The sequence below is a fragment of the Apus apus genome, chromosome 2 (genome assembly GCF_020740795.1).
Source record: "Apus apus isolate bApuApu2 chromosome 2, bApuApu2.pri.cur, whole genome shotgun sequence".
Taxonomy (NCBI): domain Eukaryota; kingdom Metazoa; phylum Chordata; class Aves; order Apodiformes; family Apodidae; genus Apus; species Apus apus.
This window is the reverse complement of record NC_067283.1, coordinates 48,945,105-48,963,244: the sequence shown is the minus strand read 5'-3', so window position 1 is coordinate 48,963,244 and position 18,140 is coordinate 48,945,105. Positions and strand designations below refer to the sequence as shown.

General features: G+C 40.3%; 1 protein-coding gene across 5 annotated transcripts in view; it reads left to right on the top strand.

Annotated features, from left to right (window-relative positions):
* The first annotated feature begins 420 nt into the window (after positions 1–420).
* The window catches only part of STARD3NL (STARD3 N-terminal like), a 48,511-nt gene continuing 30,791 nt past the window's right edge, over positions 421–18,140 (top strand). For 4 of the 5 annotated variants that reach the window (XM_051612844.1, XM_051612843.1, XM_051612842.1 and 1 more), the window contains exons 1-2: positions 429–497; positions 4,856–4,917. The gene's annotated coding sequence lies outside the window, so the exon portion shown is untranslated. Of the gene's footprint in view, positions 498–4,855; positions 4,918–18,140 lie in introns of all 5 variants that reach the window. The other variant, XM_051612841.1, reaches the window with a different exon arrangement.

Here is an 18,140-nt window from a genome sequence, read left to right as displayed (position 1 = left end):
TGCCAAGCAGGTTTTGGATTTTCTGGTGCTAACCTCTGTAAATATACACACTCTGCTCTTACAAGATGCAGGAGCTGAAGCGAAACTTAGGCCAAGGGCAGATAACCAGCCTCACCGCCCGTTTTAATTGCTGCACCGCAATCCCAGAGCGTGCACGTTTCAGAAGAGAAGCCCCCCCGGACGGTCAGGCGACCACACGTGGGCCTGCCTGCCCGCCCCCCCGGCCCCAGGTCCCATTGTGCGCTGAGCCCTTTGCACCACAACCAGGCGGGGCCTTTAATTAATACCCCCACCCTTAATTAAGTTGAAAACCACTCGGCGCCGCGGGGGCGGAGCGCGAAGCCCCGCCCCCCGGCAGGCCCCCGCCCCCCGGCAGGCCCCGCCCCCCCTCGGCAGGCCCCGCCCCTGGCAGGCCCCGCCCCCCGCTCTCCGGGGCCTGCGGCGTTGCCTGACAGCGGTGCCGAGCCTCTCCCTCGGGCCGGAGCGGCGCGCCGGGGGTAAGGGCCGCCGGCGTCCCCATGGCCGGACAGCGGGGAGCTGAAGGAGGGGGTGGGAAGGGGCGAGGGGAGGGGAGACGCCGAGAGGGGCAGGGAGCGCGCTGGTGGCGGAGGGGCGGCCTGGCCCGGCGAGGAGGCCGCGGCTGAGGGGAGCGGCGCGAGGGCGGCCGTTGCGGCCTTTCCTGCCTCTCCCTCCTCCTCCTTCCCTCACCCTCCTCCTTCCTTCCTTCCTTCCCTCTCCTGTCCTCTCCCTCCCCCTCCCTCCCTCCCCCTTCTGTGCCGCGGCTCCTGGTGGAACAGGGGGTGCCGCTGGGACGGCTCTGTCCCCCCGGTACGGCGCCCGCTGTCCCGCTGGCGCCGTAGAGGCAGAGAAAGGGCGGCTGGCAGGGGGGGGGTAGAGGAGGAGGAAGAGGAGGAGGAAGAAGGAGGTCATGTGCCGGGAGGCGGCCGGGCGGGACTGGGGCCCCCTCTTCTTGAAGGCGGGGTGCCGGCTCGGCGGCTGCTCGGCGACAGAGCTGCCTGTGCTGCCTCTCCTGCCTGCTGTACGCCGGGCACCCCTCCTTCTGCTGGCCGCCCTGAAGGCTGGAGAGGGATTGCTTCTCCCCTGAGACCCTGGGTCAGCCAGTACATCTTCAGGGAGATACGCTGACCTGTTTGCCGTGCTGATAACGGTGTGAGGAAAGCAGGGTGTGCCAGCCTCTGGAATCCATCATGTTTTAATTTTAGCATCGGACTGAATTAGGGCAACTTTGGAGATGCATTATCTGATTTCAGCCTTGGAATTCCAAGCAGATCAGTCGTTCTTGAAATGCAACGTTTTGCGTGTAGCTGAAGGGTCACAGTTGTACGTCTGCAGAGGAAAGAGGTGAAGCTTGCAGCAGTTTGATCTGCGCTAGCAGTTGAAGTTACTCATGGCTGCAGTGCTAACTTTGAGTCCGTTTCCAATTTCATGGTAGTCAGGTATAAGTAGATGCAGTGGTTGACTTCAACGTGGAAGGTATTCACCACAAATACTCAACTTGAAGAGGTTTTCTTTTAAAAAAATAAATAAATTGTCAGTGTGCTCAGAGGTATAAAGCCATCACAGGATTTCTGTACATTGTTGCCAGTGCATTTTATTTTATGCATGTTTGTAATTTTGGCTTTTGTAATGTGATGTAGGATTGTGTCGAGCATCAATTGCCTTGAGGGCAGTAATTTTGTTATGGAAATCGTAGTGTTTTGGGGGATTACTAGTCAGTCTGCTCTTGGGAGAAGGCTTATTTCTATTTATAAGCCAATAGAGTTGCTATTATTTTTAGTGCACATTTTTCATCAGCTTTGCAGTTTGAAGTAGGGCAGATGCAGACTGATTGGGGTTTTGTTTGAGAATGTTCAGGGCCAGATGCTTTGGGTAAAGTGCACCAGTGGTCCTCTTGTTGTGACACAGATCCTTTAAGTATTTGTTAGACTTATTCAGGATTAATATTTTTCTTTATAGACTTGGTTTGTGGAGAAAGAAATATTTGACCTTTTTAAGGATACTGAAATTTGTGAATTAATAACCTCTTACTTCACATTGATTAGGCATTATTTTTTGTTCATTTGGGCTAGAATGTGGTTTTCTTTATGAGATGCATTCTAGTTTTCACAAATTCTCAAGTCTTTAGACATGAATTTTTAAAAATGAGTTTCACACAGTTGTTCTAGGCCTTCATTTATGAGAAGGAATGTATTCAGACTTTACCATTTTTAACTTTGTCAGACCATCCCAGTTAAACATATATTTAAATAGTTGTATTAGTTGAAATATTTTATAGGGCTAAACTTAGTATCTAGTAAGCAGGATTAATGGATTTCATTCAGTGAATTAAGGCAGTAAGCATGATGCTATCAGTGCTTTTGCAGAAGAGATTGATGAAATGGTAGTGGTAGGTCACATTTGTGACAGCAGAAACTGGGATTCCACATGGTTAGCCAGCAGCATTCAGCAAGCTGATTGAGTCACTTTAAAGGATCACAGATGTAATGCGTGTTCAGTGTTCTCTGTTTTGAATATATCTGCTAAAACGCTGTTCTGAATTTGAAATCCTTGGTGATTGTGTTGAAGGCCTTTCTGCCTTGCTGTGTTACATTCAGCTTGGAGTAAGATTGAAAATGAAAGGTTAGAAGAAAGAAAATCTTAGTAAAGAACCAATCAACATCTTGTAATGACATCATGCTTTTCATGTAGAGATCAGCTGCAGGGTCATCACCTGAAGCTCTGAAACAGCATTACTTTAGACATCAGGAGTTAACTTCTATCTAGCATTGACAGAAAAATGAGATCAGTTATATGGAGGTGTGTTAGAATAAATATCTGATGCTGAAGATTCAGATGTGGATCTTTGCTAGAATTTGCTGCTGCTTGGGCTGGGTAATTATTTTCTTACAATGTCTTTTAGGCCTTGTAAGGAGAAAAAATGGAGGTAGTATTTAAAATTTGGTATTTCCTTTTGAAGGAAAGGAAATTTGAAGCATCATCAAGAGCTATAAAATAGGAGTTTGGAGTGGAAAACCTTAAAAAGTTTACCTTGTATTCTAAAATTGATGTCAGATATTTAAAATGCTGTCTTAAGAACTCTGAGAAATTCCCAAGTCTTGAATTTGCCTGGAGGAAACTTTGGCACCATTTTGTTGCATAGGTTTTGAGGGGGTGACTGAATCCTGAGTGTTTCCCACTAATACATCAAATGACTGATGTATTTCAGGAAGAAATTTCTTGCAAATCTGTGCTAGCAGAAGAGTTTTTCTTGGCCAAGATCTGACTAGCATATGTGGGATGTATGTTTGTTGTTGAACTGGAGAAAATAAATTAAAACAAAAAAAATTGTCTGAGTATGCTGAGTAATAAACCAGTGTCACGCTTGATGTTCCAGGCAATCATTAAGATGCTTGGTCCCTTGAAAGAATTGTATTTGTACTTAAAGAAATGCTGACATGATAAAATAGGTATGCTTTTGATACCTAAAAGGTATCTTTAGCCTACAGTGGTTTTAACTCCAGGAAACTGAGTGGGTTATAAGTCCTTGTTGCTTAGTACCTAGTGCTTAGGGGAGTAAAATTTGCAGTTAAATCTTTATTTCTGCGAACTGATATTGGGTGGCCTACAAATTCAGCTTCAGACAGCAGGCAATAGCTGTGAAGAAGAATTAAGATCAGATTTGATGGAGTTTTTTAAATTGTCTTTTTTCTATCTTTATACCACTTTCCTTTTATGCCCAGTTCTCCTCTCTCCCTGCCTTTGCAAGATATCAGTGCCTTCTTTTTTCTTTTTTATGTATTTATTTTTAAATAAACATATATTGCATGCATCTGTTGCAAGTTACTGGCATGTGTATGTATACATGACATACATGTATGCATGACTGTTTACATATGTGAATATAACTGTGGAGAGCTGATTGCATTTAACTGTAAAATCCTGCCGTAGTTTCAGGTCTTTGGCAAGACTACTTTGGAACATCTAAATCAAAGAATTGGTGATGTTTTGTTTCTAAGAAAACAATAACTTAGGTTTGGTAATTAAATTATTAAGTGAATACTATCAATCGGAATGTATTGGTCTCAAGTAGGATGATGTGTCTTCAGTTCCGTTAACTGAAGCAGTTGTTCTTTGTATGTTCTAAGGACATAGCGGAGATAAAATATACATGCTTCCGTTTTCTGTTTTGCAGTGGTTAAATATCTTGAGAGCAGCTGAGATTGAAACATGCCTTCAGAATGTGTTATGGTGCATCCTTTTTGTATGTTAGTTTTTAGTATTTTTCTTTAAATCAAGTTGCATATTTAAGATCACATTCTTGATTAAACAGAAGCTGAACTCCACACATTTTGAGTTCTGGCTGGTGTGTTTTCAAGTTTGTCATGAATTCATTGTGGAGTATTAATTCAGTATTAATCAAAGTCACTTTGGTTTAACTCTAAAGAGCTGTTCTTTCATATGCTGTTTCCCATGTCTGGTTTGAGCATACTCATATGCAGGCAGAAAGTCTTCCTCACTCATTTTAAAAATAAGAAGTTTGGGATATGCTGTTGAGAAGGAATGCAGAGGGGAAGGTGTCAGTGGAGGTAAAAGGCAGTGCTAATACTGTATTTTCAAGCTGTTTCCTCTGCCATTTTCTGAGTTCTTGTAGAGCAAGTGAAGTGACTGTGAAAGGACAGCAGTGTTTTGCAGGGCATCTTCAGCTGCAGTGAAAAATCAGTCCAAGGCTGGAATACTTTGATTTGACTTTCTGAATCTTTGAGTCTCACTCTTGGGATGGGGGAAGATGACATTGCTGTTTCCTCAGATGTCCTACTGACCCAAAAGATTGACTTACTTTTTTTCTTTCTTTTAGCTTGCAAACGGTGTCCTGAACTCTTTAGCACCTTCTCCCAATATTCTGAGAAAAAAATACTGGTCAGTATGAATATGGGATGCGTGCAACTGCCCTGTTACTTTTTTTAGGTCACCACTAAAGCACAGGAAATTGGGGAAACATCTTTCTCAAGGAAACTTTAAAACTAATAATAGGTTGTTTTGATTTTGTTTTGGTTTTTGTTGTTTTTTGTTTGGTTGGTTGGTTTTTTTACAGGGTGAAATAGCACAAATAGTTTCATTTCTACTGACTTTCTAATCAAGGCAAGCTAATTGCGCTTCTTGCCTTTTTTTTTTGTCTGACAAACTGCCATCTGCTTGGTAGCATTTCTTTCAAGATCTTGGTGATCAGTTATTATTTCAGGGCTCATTGGTATGAGACATGTTGAGCACATATTGAGAAGTTCAGCATGAGCTGGCAATGTGCACTTGCAGCCCAGAAAGCTGACTGTATGCTGGGCTGCATCAAAAGAAGCGTGGCCAGCAGGTCAAGGGAGGTGATTGTCCCCTTCTACTCTGCTCTCATGAGACCGCACCTAAAGTACTCTGTCCAGTTCTGGAGCCCCCAGCACAGGAAGAACATGGAGTTCCTGGAACAAGTCCAGAGGAGGGCCATGAAGATAATCAGAGGGCTGGAGTACCTCTTCTATGAAGACAGGCTGAGAGAGCTAGGCTTTAAACTGGAAGAGGATAGATTTAAGGTAGACATTAAGAAGAAATTCTTTAGTATGAGGGTGGTGAGACACTGGCACAGGTTTCTCAGGGAAGCTGTGGATGCCTGCTCCCTGGAAGTATGCAAGTCCAGTTTGAATGGGGTGTTGAGCAACCTGATCTAGTGGAAGGTGTCCCTGCCCATGGCAGGGAGGTTGAAACTAGGTGATCTTTAAGGTCCCTTTCAACTTAGACATTTCTATGATTGTATGACACCGGGTGTGCATTATAAATACAGGAGTAATTTGTATGCCATAGGAGTTGTGCTCAACTATACTTTGTGTATTCATCTTGTGTTTTCGATGAAAAACATTCTTTTGGCCTGAGGGGTAGGTAAGAGCTACTACTTTAGGATCAAGCAGAGCTGCTCTTATTCTGAATGCTTAAATAAAGCTGTACTCTTTGTAAGGAGTTCTCTCCTGTATGCTGGTAGGTCTTACCCTGCCACTCTGACGGGAAGTCTTCCCAGTCTTTAAGTGTGTTGCATATTGGTAACTTGTAATTCCTGCTGTGTTGCTTAATTGAAAGTCTAGAGTATTGCCAAGAAGTTACACAGGATCTTGAAGTCACCTTTGGGGGATTTTACGGGTGTGCATCTGTTTGAATTTTTGTCTTACTTTGATTAAAGCCTCTGGTACCTGTTGATGGCAACACTATCTAAATGCTTTGGAAGTTTTTCTTACCCAGTAAATAATTAGCTAGAAACTCAGTCTAGAGGATAGACTGTAAGATAAGATGTATCTTTAACTGTAATTAGATTAAATCTCTGTTGGAGTGAGCATTGGAGTGTGCATTGTGGAGCCAATTCAAGTGTGCTTTACTAGTTGGCAGGAATTTAATGAGAATAAAGGTGGAGAGGAGGAAGCCACAGAAGACAAATGAAATGTAAAGGAAAAAAGTTCAGTGGAAGTCTGGGACAAAAAAGGACAGACATTTTGGTCATGGGAAACCTTTTGTTAGACCAAAGAGATAATTGGAATTGTTTTCTCTGGCCCAATTACTTATTTTTTTTTAGTATTAAGACTTCCTCAGGTGGTCTTTAGTACCTTCATGTTGGTTCATACTAATTAGTCTCACTATTTTTATATTCTTTTATAGTTTACTGTGGTAACTAGGTAGCTCCTGGAGTATTTGTGACAGGCTGTTCACTGTGTGGTGGATACTGCCGCAGCTGAATCTGGGGTGTGATACTGCCCAGGGTCCTCCTTGCTTACAAAACTGCTGACTTGGAACTTGCTGACTTGAAGACCATTTTCTTGTAGGCATTATGTTGCCTGTTCTGCTTACACATGGTTGTGTTTTATGTTGCATGAATGTATGGTAAAATAATCTGAAATTGTCTCTAAGTATAACTGAAATACTTGAACATGAGGATGATAGTAGCAGTTACCATCTTAATCTCTGGTCTTGTAAGGAATTTTGTTTTTACTATGCCATGTGGTGTGTTCCTACAGACTAAACAGATAGTGAAAGAAGTAATGCAAATCTTTTTTTATCAGATAAAATCTCCATTGGTCAGGAGAAGGAGATGTAAAGAACTGTCATGGTTTATTTATATGAGATGACTTAATGGCAAGGAAATGCTTGATTCTTTTGTTATGAATGGATATTACTACTGTTTCAGTGTCTGCTTTCTCATGAGGAAAAACTTGACTTTAATACTGAAAACCTAGTAATTTTGACAATATTTTGGCTTCTTGGCCATAGTATTGGTTGTATCATCCTATTTTACTCATTGAAAATGAAAAAAAATTCAGATTATTTTTTTAGTCTTCACAGAAAAGTATTCATGGTGGAAGTTCTTAGGCAGTGTTTACTTTTTGTCAGAAGTGTCCATAAAATATACTCTGGGTTTTCAATAGGTTTCAACAGCAATTGTGACACAAGGTTACTTTGTGTGTGTAGCTGTGTTGTCCCAAAACAGGGTTTGTTTCCCCGATGTGCAGTAATCCAGTCTTCACACAGTGTCAAGGCATTTCCTTGTTCCAGGACTGCTTAGAAAGGGTGCTAGGTTGTAAATCCACAAAGTGAGTACACCTTCCCTGTAATACAGGGTTTCTTTTATACAATGCAAAATTACCTTATCTCTTAAGTACCCATGTCATTCATCTACATGATTGGTTAACTAGTTCTTTGCTTGCACTTGAAATGGTTGCGCTTCTGCTTTTCACTGGGCGTGCTCAGAGGGTGAGTAGGGGCCTGAGGGAGGGTCTTTTAGTGTGTTACTGAGGAAAGTTCACAGTAAGTTTAATTAGTCATTGTATTCTGTTATCTGTTTTACTTAGTGCTCAAGGCTAAAGACATTAGTGGTTGGCGTCTTCCATTCAACTCTTCTGGGACTAAGATAAGCTCAGTAAACACCCCTGTCCATCGGTCACATTGACCTGTTTTTTGACATCAGTGAATTTATGCAAATATGGTTTATATGATGTTTTAAACTGAAACAGTGTTGCCATTTCCTAAAATTGCCTGCAGATAACACTTTCACTTTTGGTTTTGCTGAGCTGCTGATAGTTGTTTTTTTTTTTTAAATAATCACTTCTCAGTTTAATTCTGGTGAGTGTTTTCTTTCCTTGTACAGAAAAAAATGTAAGATAAGTTGTGCTGGTGCTCATGTGTGATACATTAGCATAATAAACACAAAAACAATTTAAAACAAGTACTGATGTGCAGTATATGCCATCTGCATCTCTCAGTATAAGTGAAAGTAATGGTATTACTTGTGAATGTAACCTGAAAATCATGGGCTAACTCTTACCATGTATTACTAAAGCCTTCATTAGACTCTGAGGGCAGGGAAGGAGTGCAGTCCTGAGCTTACTGTTTTTAATAAACTTCTTTTGTGAACAGGGTTACATCTGGCTGGCAACCAGTCACCAGCAGCGTTCCTCACAGCTCAGTTCTAGGGTCAGTTCCTTTCAGTGTTTTTATCTGTGATCTGGATGCAGGAGTTCAATGCACAGTTAGTAAGTTTGCTGATGATACTAAACTGGAAGGTTCTGTTGGCTCTCTTGAGTGACAAGAGGACTTGCTGAGGGATCCAAACAGGTTAGAGCGCTGGTCTTTGATTAATGGGATGAAATGTAACAAGTCAAAATGTCGGATTCTACGCCTAGGAGAGAGTAACGCCAAACACAAGTGTAAACTGGGAGAGGAGTGGCTGGAGAGCAACCCCTCTGGGGGTGCTGGTTGACAGGAGGCTCAGCAGGAGTCAACCGTGTGCCCGAGCAGTCACATGGGCAAACTGCATCCTGGGGTGCATCGAACCCAGCATAACCAGCCAGTCCAAAGGGGTGATTACCCGTCTGTGTTTAGTGCTGGTGCTACCTCACCCTAAGTATTGCGTGCAGTTCTGGGCCCCACCACTTAAAAATTATGTTGAAGTATTTGAATGTGTCCAGAGGAGGGCACAAAAGCTAGGGAACAGTCTGGAAGTTATGTCCTCCTCCATCTGAAGGTTCGGACTTGACAAAAGGAAACATTTATTTACCAAGAGGGTGGTCAAAACCATAATCAGGCTTCCTTGAGAGGTAGTCAATGCCCCATGTTTGTCAGTGTTTAGGACACATTTGGACAGTAGCCTAAATACCATGTTTTCACGTTTGGTCAGCCCTGAAGTGGTCAGGTAGTAGTCTAGGACAACAACCCACTGAAGCCAACTTTCCAATGAACAGCTCTGCAGCAGACACTTCTACACCACTGACTCTGCCAGGCCAGCTGTGGGCAGATTGGCAGATGGAGCTTGTTCCGCTCCGTGAACAGAAAGAAAATTCACAATGTAAGATAAAGGCAACTCAATCAAACACACTGTGATCAATTCATTTCAGGTCATGTGTTCCTGAACACAATTTTTAAAAACTGAGTTTTGGTGGTTTTGAATTGTATTTGTTCAAGGTTGGTGGTGTAGAAGTGTCTGGCGGACAGCTGGTGGCATTAGTTGGGAGCATGCAATAGTCCCTTTCTTTCAGGAATTGGGACTATATGATTGTTACAGGTCCCTACCAGTGCTCCACTCTGCTACAGCATTGATGAGTCCGAATAATGACAAGATTGTTAATTACCTGAAATGCCAGGGGCTTTTTGGCTCAAGAACACTTTCACAGACACATAACACAAAGGATACATGTAGAAATGGGTTTTTATTTTATTTTTCTGAATCTCATGGCAGATGTTCACAAGCATTAACACAGTGTGCAAGTGTAGCCAGAAGTAGGCTGATGCAATGCTTAGTTTAGCCTGAAAAAACGTAGAGTCTCTGGCAAAGAAAAGTCAGAGAGCTACAGAAAGTAGAAAATCCCCTACATCTTGTGCAGAGCCAGGCACTCTTGAGGCTGCACGGGGAATACTGGTTTCTGGCTCATACACGTGTCTGTTCAGACAAGCAGTTAGTGTCACAGATAGTTTCTAGCATGATTGCTCTGAACTCAGCCTCACCAGGCAAGACTTTCAAGGGTTTGTAACACAAAAAATAGAGCTAAGAAAAAAATTTTACTCCTTTATTTGATTCTGACACTGGTTGACTCAATTTTACTATATTTGATTTTGTGTCTTTGTCTATTTGAAATCCATTTTACTGTATTTGAGGTCCAGTGGCACATATTTGAACTCTATACAACATTATTTGGATTTGATTAAACTCTGGCTGCATTTAGGCCTTTACTGAAACTCTGTAGTGACATTATTGTAGTCTGTTGACCTCTCTTGGGCTCTTTTTGACTCATTTTGATTGCATTTGTCTCTGTATGACTCTAGACCCTATTTTACTTTATTTGACTCAAGCTGGACTCTATTTCACACTCTTTCAACTCTGTTGGACTCTTTTTTTTCTCTTTTTTAAATCTACCTTTACACTACCTTTATACTCTTGCCTTTTTTCTCTTTTTTGTCTACCTTCTATTGTCTACCTTTATACTCCACTTTTTTTTCTACCTTGGTACTCCAGCTTTTTTTTCTAACTTTACACTCTACCACCTTTACACTCTACCACTTTTACACTCTACCACCTTTATACTCTATCTATATACTCTACATTTTTTATGTACCTACCTTTTTTGACTACCTTTATACTTTACCTTTTTTGTCTACATTTTTTCTCAGTTTTTCCTCCACAGTTTTTTCCAACTTTATACTACATGTATTTTGTCTTACTTTTCATTCCAGATTTTTTCTCTGCCCTTAAACTGCATCTTTCCACTGCATCTTTCCACTGAATCTTTGCGGTGCCATCTTTACACTGCCATCTTTACTCTACATCTTTACACTCTACCTTTACACTCTACCTTTACACTCTACCTTTGCACTCTACCTTTGCACTCTACACTTTTTATGTACCTACCTTTTTTGACTACCTTTTTCCTTCACCTTTTTTGTCTACATTTTTTCTCTGTTTTTCCTCCACCGTTTTTTCCAACTTTGTGCTCCATGTACTTTGTCTTACTTATTCTTCCAACTTTTTTTTCTGCCTTTACACTGCATCTTTACTCTGCATCTTTTCTCTGAATCTTTACTCTGCATCTTAACACTGCCTGTTTACAATGCCTGTTTACCCTGCCATCTTTACCCTGCCATCTTTACCCTGCCATCTTTACCCTGCCATCTTTACCCTGCCATCTTTACCCTGCCATCTTTACCCTGCCATCTTTACCCTGCACCTTAAACTGCATCTTTCCACTCTACCTTGACACTCTACCTTGACACTCTACCTTGACACTCTACATTTTTTATGTACCTACCTTTTTTGACTACCTTTTTACTTCGCCTTTTTTGTCTACATTATTTCTCAGTTTTTCCTCCACCGTTTGTTCCAACTTTGTACTCCATGTATTTTGTCTTACATATTTCTTCCAACTTTTTTTTTTCCTTTATTCTGCACCTTTACTCTGCATTTTTACACTCTACACTGCCATCTTTACACTGCCATCTTTACACTGCCATCTTTACACTGCCATCTTTACTCTGCATCTTTACTCTGCATCTTTACACCCTACCTTTACATCCGACCTTTACACCCTACCTTTACACTCTAACTTTGTACTCTACATTTTTTATGTACCTTCCTTTTTTGACTACGTTTATACTTTCCCTTTTTTGTCCACATTTTTTTCTCAGTTTTTCCTCCACCGTTTATTCCGACTTTGTACTCCATGTATTTTGTCTTACTTTTTCTTCCAACTTTTTTTTCTGCCTTTACTCTGCATCTTTACTCTGCATCTTTACTCTGCATCTTTACTCTGCATCATTACACTCTACCTTTACACTCTACCTTTACACTCTACCTTTACACTCTACCTATATACACTATGTTTTTTATGTACCTACCTTTTTTCACTACCTTTATACTGTACCTTTTTTGTCTACATTTTTTCTCATATTTTCCTCCACCATTTGTTCCAATTTTGTATGCCATGTATTTTGTCTTACTTCCAAATTTTTTTTTTCCTTTACTCTATATCTTTACTCTGCATCTTTACACTCTACCTTTGCACTCTACCTATACACTCTGCATTTTTTATGTACCTACCTTTTTTTACTACCTTTTTACTTCACCTTTTTTGTCTACATTTTTCTCATTTTTTCCTCCACCGTTTTTTCCAACTTTGTACTCCATGTAGTTTGTCTTCCTTTTTCTTCCAACTTTTTCTTTCCTTTACTCTGCATCTTTACTCTGCATCTTTACTCTGCATCTTTACTCTGCATCTTTACTCTGCATCTTCACTCTGCATCTTTACACTGCCATCTTTACACTGCCATCTTTACACTGCCATCTTTACACTGCCATCTTTACACTGCCATCTTTACACTGCCATCTTTATAGTGCCTGTTTACACTGCCTGTTTACACTGCCATCTACACTGCCATCTTTACACTGCCATCTTTACACTGCCATCTTTACACTGCCATCTTTACACTGCCTGTTTACACTGCCATCTTTACACTGCCATCTTTACACTGCCATCTTTACACTGCCATCTTTACACTGCCATCTTTACACTGCCATCTTTACACTGCCATCTTTACACTGCATCTTTACACTGCATCTTTACTCCGCATCTTTACTCTGCATCTATACAGCCTACCTTTACACGCTACCTTTACAGTCTACATTTTTTATGTACCTACCTTTTTTGAGTACTTTTATACTTTACCTTTTTTATCTACATTTTGTCTCAGTTTTTCCTCCACTGTTTTTCAACTTTGTACTCCATGTATTTTGTCTTCCTTTTTCTTCCAACTTTTTTTTCTGCCTGTTTCCGCTGCCTGTTTCCGCTGCCTGTTTCCGCTGCCATCTTTACACTGCCATCTTTACACTGCCATCTTTACACTGCCATCTTTACACTGCCATCTTTACACTGCCATCTTTACACTGCCATCTTTACACTATTTTTACGCTGCCTGTTTACGCTGCCTGTTTACACTGCCATCTTTACACTGCCATCTTTACCCTGCCATCTTTACCCTGCCATCTTTACCCTGCACCTTAAACTGCATCTTTCCACTCTACCTTGACACTCTACCTTGACACTCTACCTTGACACTCTACATTTTTTATGTACCTACCTTTTTTGACTACCTTTTTACTTCGCCTTTTTTGTCTACATTATTTCTCAGTTTTTCCTCCACCGTTTGTTCCAACTTTGTACTCCATGTATTTTGTCTTACATATTTCTTCCAACTTTTTTTTTTCCTTTATTCTGCACCTTTACTCTGCATTTTTACACTCTACACTGCCATCTTTACACTGCCATCTTTACACTGCCATCTTTACACTGCCATCTTTACACTGCCATCTTTACTCTGCATCTTTACTCTGCATCTTTACACCCTACCTTTACATCCGACCTTTACACCCTACCTTTACACTCTAACTTTGTACTCTACATTTTTTATGTACCTTCCTTTTTTGACTACGTTTATACTTTCCCTTTTTTGTCCACATTTTTTTCTCAGTTTTTCCTCCACCGTTTATTCCGACTTTGTACTCCATGTATTTTGTCTTACTTTTTCTTCCAACTTTTTTTTCTGCATCTTTACTCTGCATCTTTACTCTGCATCTTTACTCTGCATCTTTACTCTGCATCATTACACTCTACCTTTACACTCTACCTTTACACTCTACCTTTACACTCTACCTATATACACTATGTTTTTTATGTACCTACCTTTTTTCACTACCTTTATACTGTACCTTTTTTGTCTACATTTTTTCTCATATTTTCCTCCACCATTTGTTCCAATTTTGTATGCCATGTATTTTGTCTTACTTCCAAATTTTTTTTTTCCTTTACTCTATATCTTTACTCTGCATCTTTACACTCTACCTTTGCACTCTACCTATACACTCTGCATTTTTTATGTACCTACCTTTTTTTACTACCTTTTTACTTCACCTTTTTTGTCTACATTTTTCTCATTTTTTCCTCCACCGTTTTTTCCAACTTTGTACTCCATGTAGTTTGTCTTCCTTTTTCTTCCAACTTTTTCTTTCCTTTACTCTGCATCTTTACTCTGCATCTTTACTCTGCATCTTTACTCTGCATCTTTACTCTGCATCTTTACTCTGCATCTTTACTCTGCATCTTTACTCTGCATCTTTACTCTGCATCTTTACTCTGCATCTTCACTCTGCATCTTTACACTGCCATCTTTACACTGCCATCTTTACACTGCCATCTTTACACTGCCATCTTTACACTGCCATCTTTATAGTGCCTGTTTACACTGCCTGTTTACACTGCCATCTACACTGCCATCTTTACACTGCCATCTTTACACTGCCATCTTTACACTGCCTGTTTACACTGCCATCTTTACACTGCCATCTTTACACTGCATCTTTACACTGCATCTTTACTCCGCATCTTTACTCTGCATCTATACAGCCTACCTTTACACGCTACCTTTACAGTCTACATTTTTTATGTACCTACCTTTTTTGAGTACTTTTATACTTTACCTTTTTTATCTACATTTTGTCTCAGTTTTTCCTCCACTGTTTTTCAACTTTGTAATCCATGTATTTTGTCTTCCTTTTTCTTCCAACTTTTTTTTCTGCCTGTTTCCGCTGCCTGTTTCCGCTGCCTGTTTCCGCTGCCATCTTTACACTGCCATCTTTACACTGCCATCTTTACACTGCCATCTTTACACTGCCATCTTTACACTGCCATCTTTACACTATTTTTACGCTGCCTGTTTACGCTGCCTGTTTACACTGCCATCTTTACACTGCCATCTTTACACTGCCATCTTTACACTGCCTGTTTACGCTACCTGCTTACGCTGCCTGTTTACACTGCGTCTTTACTCTGCGTCTTTACTCTGCATCTTTACTCTGCATCTTTACTTTGCATCTTTACAGCCTACTTTACAGCCGACTTCTACACCCTACCTTTGCACTCTACATTTTTTATGTACCTATCTTTTTTGACTACCTTTATACTTTACCTTTTTTGTCCACATTTTTTCTCAGTTTTTCCTCCACTGTTTTTTCCAACTTTGTACTCCATGTATTTTGTCTTCCTTTTTCTTCCAACTTTTTTTTTCCTCTACGCTGCATCTTTACTCTGCATCTTTACAGTGCCTGTTTACACTGCCTATTTACACTGCCATCTTTACACTGCCATCTTTACACTGCCATCTTTACACTGCCATCTTTACACTGCCATCTTTACACTGCCATCTTTACACTGCCATCTTTACACTGCCATCTTTACACTGCCATCTTTACACTGCCATCTTTATAGTGCCTGTTTACGCTGCCATCTTTACGCTGCCATCTTTACGCTGCCATCTTTACGCTGCCATCTTTACGCTGCATCTTTACACCCTGCCTTTAGATCCTACCTTTACAGTCTGCCTTTACAGTCTACATTTTTTATGTACCTACCTTTTTTGACTACCTTTATACTTTACCTTTTTTTCTACATTTTTTCTCCGTTTTTCCTCCACCGTTTTTTCCAACTTTGTACTCCATGTATTTTGTCTTACTTTTTCTTCCAACTTTTTTTTCTGCCTTTACTCTGCATCTTTACTCTGCCATCTTTACACTGCCATCTTTACACTGCCATCTTTACACCCTACCTTTACACCCTACCTTCACACTCTACATTTATGTACCTACGTTTTTTGACTACCTGTATACTTTACCTTTTTTGTCCACATTTTTTCTCAGTTTTTCCTCCACTGTTTTTTCCAGCTTTGTATTCCATGTATTTTGTCTTTTTCTTCCAACTTTTTTTTTCCTTTGCACTGCCATCTTTGCACTGCCATCTTTGCACTGCCATCTTTGCACTGCCATCTTTGCACTGCCATCTTTACTCTGCATCTTTACTGTCCATCTTTACACCCTACCTGTACACCCTACCTTTACACTCTACATTTATATACCTACCTTTTTTGACTACCTTTATAGTTTACCTTTTTTGTCCACATTTTTTTCTCAGTTTTTCCTCCACCGTTTTTTTCAAATTTTTACTTCATGTATTTTGTCTTACTTTTTCTTCCAACTTTTTTTTTTCCTTCACTCTGCATCTTTTCACTGCCATCTTTCCGCTGCATCTTTACACTGCATCTTTACACTGCTTCTTTTCTCTGCATCTTTACTCTACCATCTTTACTCTACCATCTTTACTCTACCATCTTTACTCTGCATCTTTACTCTGCATCTTTACTCTGCATCTTTACTCTGCATCTTTACACTGCCATCTTTACTCTGCCATCTTTACTCTGCCATCTTTACTCTGCCATCTTTACTCTGCATCTTTACTCTGCATCTTTACTCTGCATCTTTACTATGTATCTTTACATCTTTACACTGCCATCTTTACTCTGCCATCTTTACTCTGCCATCTTTACTCTGCCATCTTTACTCTGCCATCTTTACTCTGCCATCTTTACTCTGCATCTTTACTATGTATCTTTACATCTTTACACTGCCATCTTTACACTGCCATCTTTACACTGCCATCTTTACACTGCCATCTTTACACTGCATCTTTACACTGCATCTTTACACTGCATCTTTACACTGCATCTTTTCTCTGCATCTTTTCTCTGCATCTTTTCTCTGCATCTTTACACGCTACCTTTACAGTCTATATTTTTTATGTACCTACCTTTTTTGAGTACTTTTATACTTTACCTTTTTTGTCGACATTTTTTCTCAGTTTTTCCTCCACCGTTTTTTCCAACTTTGTAATCCATGTATTTTGTCTTCCTTTTTCTTCCAACTTTTTTTTTCCTCTACGCTGCATCTTTACTCTGTATCTTTACTCTGCATCTTAATACTGCCATCTTAATACTGCCATCTTAATACTGCCATCTTAATACTGCCATCTTAATACTGCCATCTTTACACTGCCATCTTTACACTACCATCTTTACTCTGCATCTTTACACTGCCTGTTTATGCTACGTGCTTACGCTGCCTGTTTACAGTGCATCTTTACTCTGCATCTTTACTCTGCATCTTTACTCTGCCATCTTTACTCTGCCATCTTTACTCTGCCATCTTTACTCTGCCATCTTTACTCTGCCATCTTTACTCTGCCATCTTTACTCTGCCATCTTTACTCTGCCATCTTTACTCTGCCATCTTTACTCTGCCATCTTTACACTGCCATCTTTACACTGCCATCTTTACACTGCCATCTTTGCTCTGCATCTTTACATCCTACCTTTAGACCCTACCTTTACAGTCTGCCTTTACAGTCTACATCTTTTATGTACCTACCTTTTTTGACTACCTTTATACGTTACCTTTTTTGTCTACATTTTTTCTCTGTTTTTCCTCCACCGTTTTTTCCAACTTTGTAATCCATGTATTTTGTCTTCCTTTTTCTTCCAACTTTTTTTTTCCTCTACGCTGCATCTTTACTCTGTATCTTTACTCTGCATCTTAATACTGCCATCTTAATACTGCCATCTTAATACTGCCATCTTTACACTGCCATCTTTACACTACCATCTTTACTCTGCATCTTTACACTGCCTGTTTATGCTACGTGCTTACGCTGCCTGTTTACAGTGCATCTTTACTCTGCATCTTTACTCTGCCATCTTTACTCTGCCATCTTTACTCTGCCATCTTTACTCTGCCATCTTTACTCTGCCATCTTTACACTGCCATCTTTACACTGCCATCTTTACACTGCCATCTTTACACTGCCATCTTTGCTCTGCATCTTTACATCCTACCTTTAGACCCTACCTTTACAGTCTGCCTTTACAGTCTACATCTTTTATGTACCTACCTTTTTTGACTACCTTTATACGTTACCTTTTTTGTCTACATTTTTTCTCTGTTTTTCCTCCACCGTTTTTTCCAACTTTGTACTCCATGTAGTTTGTCTTTTTCTTCCAACTTTTTTTTTTCCTTTACTCTGCATCTTTACTCTGCATCTTTACACTGCCATCTTTACACTGCCTGTTTACACTGGCTGTTTACACTGCCTGTTTACACTGCCATCTTTACACTGCCATCTTTACACTGCCATCTTTACACTGCCATCTTTACACTGCCATCTTTACACTGCCATCTTTACACTGCCATCTTTACA